We start from the raw sequence: 4,577 nt of genomic DNA on the forward strand, positions 1-4,577 counted from the left end.
CGTCCTCCTGTGCTGGGTCGGTTGGATCGTTATGTCGCCTCAAGTCTAATGAGATGTGACGCCCTTCGGTGAGTCGAATCAGGTCGGATCACGGGCTGTCTTTCAATGGCTCGTCTAATCTGGAACAACAAATGGTATGGGACAGAACAAACTCTATATTAATAGTATTTACACTACAGCTCTGTTACTAACTATAGCGAATAAATGTTTGTAGCTGACTCTGATCCAGATTTCTGGAAACAGAATAGTTGCTAGTGCTTTGCGTTGCTTTTTAGGATGATCAGATCTTTGATATGACTGTTTCTGCTTCTTTCAAATGCTGATAGCTTATTAGTAAACACTTGGCAGCTACGGCACAGTCAGTAGCAGGCTTGCACAGCATTTTACAAATATTGAAATCTACCATCACATGAAAGCAGTTCGCCCATTTCCAGATGTGCCTTCATCTAAGCTTGGGAAGTGTAGGTAGCCAGAAACCCATGACTAATGGGTGCAAGGAGGAGGACGCACCTTTATTTCAGTACCAATAGTTGAGTGGTTAGGCCACTAGCCAGAAACCTGAAAGGCTAGGTTCTTGGTCCTCACCCAGGAGGAGTCTGAATCTGTGTCTGTGACTCATCCAAGCACAGTGGTCTAACCTCCCTGCCACGGGTTAGACCCCATTAGCAAGACTGACCCCCTCTATGGCATTCTTCATGAAGCTGGACCCTAAACAGCCATGAGAGAGAGATGGGCCCAAAAGGAGAACATAAGCTGGAGCGTGGGTTGTTCCAGATGGCTGTTGCCCTGGAAGAGAAGAGAAGAGATTCTGGGTTTTTGCCTGGAGCTGTTCCCAGTGTAATGTAAACTTCCCTGCTGCACTGTCCTCTATCCATTTTTACCCAATGATTGTTAAGCACAGGTGGCATTGGGCTCAGCCTCAAACAGAGTGCCAGACAGGGCTACATAATGCCCAGCTTGTGGGGTGGGGGTGAGAAAATTAGTAGGAAGTTTGGGGGGTGGAGAGGGAGGAATCAAATAGTTCTGGGTAAGGGGAACCTAGAAGGTGAGTCTGGCTTTCTGGGCAAGAGCCCTCCTAGGACCCGCTAGTCGTGGGTGTCCGCCCACATCTGTGGAATTCGGGGGCAGATACAGCTCCAGAATGGATGCTCATATGTAGCCAAGTATGTACCGGAGGCAGGGTTGATCTATGTTTACACAGCTTTCTGTGAGCAGCGTAGTTTAGATTGGTAGCAAAGAGAATACTTTGACCAGAATCTTAGTCTGGGTTCTGCCATTTTTAAACCTGTCAATGTGTGCTGAACTTCTCTTCTGTTACGGGTACAGACCAGTTTCCAATCGCTTATACTGGTAAAAGTGTAATGTCTGTACCTGGCCTACATGACAGGAAAAGTATGTTAAAAACTTTTGGGCAGCCTGGGATTATAAGCCCCATTAGGCTATAATTTATTTGAAAGGGAGCAAATGGAAGTTTATACAAGGAGACGCAGCTGTATAAACCTCATGCCCTCATCTTGAAAATCAATATTATGTTGTTAACTAACCAGCATTAAAGTGCAATTTTTTTTCCCTCCACATGGACAAAGATAGTTGTGCATAAAAGCACTTGAGCTAGTAGCGCCTTAGGGACCTTAGCAATGTATTTTTAAACCCGGCTTGCTCATTGTCCCTATCTATTAATTCACGGTTAATGCCACATTAGTTGATTATCTGTTTCTAACATAATAGGTTTTCCCAATAAAGGGAAGGCCCACAGCAAAAAGTTGACATTCCCCCTCCCCTCCTGCATTTGGATAAGACAGACAGAGAACTCTAATTTTTATGTTATAATACCCAGCTCCTCTGCACGTTAGGGAGGATGTTCAACTACAGAACCTCACCAGAAATTCAGACAATTCCAAGAAAACAAATATTAGAAAACTCCTACAGCAAAGGCTTGTGGTGTAGGGTGTACAGATGGATATTAACCATACTCATGTAGTTCTGAAGACATTCAGTAAGGTCAAATGTACCTATGCTTGGCATAAAGGTCAAACGCCATCAATCCTACTAAGCTCCAGAACTTTGTTAGAAACGAACATCAGTACTCCCAATTTCTGTGGCCAACATTTTCAGATACATTTTCTAAATCTGGCTGGTTTACTTAAATCTCATCCTCACTTCCTGAATTGCTGAGCCTGCAAAATTATTTCAAGCCTAACAAAGGAAACCAGATACCCACACTTTTAGACATGCTGCCCTAAGTAACACACTGGGAAAAAAATAACATTATTTTTGTGCATCTCTCTCCCCAGTGTCCCGCGATGGGTAAGGATTTCCTAAAGATGACAAAATCTTTGAAAATAAGAGTGGAAAAGTGGAGATTAAATACACAGAAATTGGAAACAATGTGACAAAGCTCTAGCTCAATCTATAGGTACAACAGGAAAAGGTACAGGAATGAGTTATGTCAAAATAAGGCATCCTATGCATAGTGTTATGTGACTCCTTTCAGTACCCCAGTGGCAATGGGACCCTTCATAGTAAGTCTAATGTTTGCTGTTACATGTATTCTAGTCTAGAGATGCTCAATCCCCAGCCTGTGGGCCAGATCCATTCTGCAGATTTGTGGCACCTGGCTCCCCACAGGTCTGAAAAATGTTGTGGCAGGGGAGCAGTGGCAGTATTAATTGCTGCTCCCCAGGTGCCAAATTTCCAGACCAGTGGGGAGCTCTACATGGCCATGTGCTAGATCAGGTGCCTGGGATCACATGGCAGAGGGCCTGTTCTTGGCAGTATGAGGCTAGATCCAGATATGCACGGTGCAATCCAGGCATGCAGGGCCTTTTTGGAGCAGCATGAGAGAGCATGTAGGAATGTGAGGCCCAATCCAGGCAGCACAACATAGGATTTAAGTGCATGGGGCCTGATCTAGGCAGCGTGATGTAGGATCCATCCATGTCCAACCCTACCCCCTGACCTCACGTAGGATCTGACCTGCTCTGCACCACCTGGCCCATGGAGCTGAAAGGTTGAGCACCGCTGTTGTAGTCCAAATGGCTTTATGATGGTGCAGCAACATAGGTAGGGGCAGAAAGAATTGCAGGGGCAACACCAAAGGCAATAGTTTTCTTGCAGACCCACAAGGGGAGGGATAAAAGGTTTGTGTACTGAGAATCATAGAAAAGTAAGGCTGGAAGGGCCAGAGGCAGGGATCACCCCTATCCAAACCATCCTATACCAATTCACTGTCTGACCTATTAGCAAAACTACAGAGTCAACCCTGATAACACCACAATGCATAAGACCCTCACTGGCCACAGGTAAGGCAGGGGTGCAATGGCAGCCAAAATCCTACTTCTGTAAGGGTTGTTACAATAGTTTCTTGAGATGGTCAAGGAAGAGGCCCATGCCACCACTACAGAGAAAGGCAGCCCCCCTCTCCCCACAGTTTGTAGTAATCTGACAGTGAGGTAAAATTTTCTCCTGATCCCAAATATGTTTACTGGCCTGACCCTGAGCAGAGACGTAAGTCCGTCTACTCAGGAACTTCCAAGTTCAAGTCCCAGCAGAAGCACTGGCACACCCCGGTCAAAATCCCCAGCTTTGGATGCAATCAACACCCAAAGCTCCTGGAGAAGACACCCCCCTCACCACCACCCTACCCCAACATATGGAGCAACAGAGAGGAATTAATTCCTTCCAGGTCTCCTGGGGCAAGCAATAAACTTGTACCATGTGGATCGATGCTTGAACTGAAGTCTGGCAAAATTCCTCCACCTTTTTCTGGCATAAAAACTATGGGTGACCTTCCATTTCCATTTGGTTATTGTAAATGGCCATGGGGTCTAGAGGCCCAAACAGAAACAGAACCAAGACTAGCAAATGGTAACAGTGTCACCCAAAGTGCTCCCATTACCCAACCGGCCATGTTAAAAAGCAACAGTGAAAGAGAAATATAGTTAGTATTGGAGACACCATTTTCTCCTTCAACTCCAGATACAACTCTAGGCATGAGTGCCAGTCTCCAGTAATGGGTTAAGAGGGTCTCCCTTAACTTGCATGCTAGAAATCTGTGTTGCTGGAGCTGAAGGTTATGGTTTTGATTCCCCGTGCTGCACCTGTGCAATTAGCTGACAACCCACATCCAGCCGCAGATGGTTAGAACATCCCCGTGATCTATTCTTGGGGGAGAATTGCTCAAAATGAAATCAGTGTCTTGAGGAAATAAGAAATTATTAGACAGAGCATATAAAAATTAGGAGGCAAGAGGGCCTGAAATTAATTAATCGTAATGTTGTAAGAATTGGATCAAAGCCAGAAACTAAGAATCACAAAGCTGCAGAGATACATGAAGAGAATACTGATGGTGCATTCAACTGCACCTGAAAGGAAAGGTGGGCCCAAGGCAAACAGTCTGTGGGGCTGAAGTGCAACAGTGGGAAAGGGAAAAACAACTACTGCTCAATGTGGAGGGTGCTGCTTGCATGTTTGAGGTGTGTAGTAAGGTAGAGAGCTGCCATCTGTCCCTCCCACAGCCCTGGGGCCCTGCAATCCCCCACCAGCAGTAGCCTGGCTGGTTTCCAGATTCTTAATGC

This window comes from Gavialis gangeticus, unplaced genomic scaffold, assembly GCF_001723915.1.
Source record: "Gavialis gangeticus isolate Ggan-Ray unplaced genomic scaffold, GavGan_comp1, whole genome shotgun sequence".
Taxonomy (NCBI): Eukaryota; Metazoa; Chordata; order Crocodylia; family Gavialidae; genus Gavialis; species Gavialis gangeticus.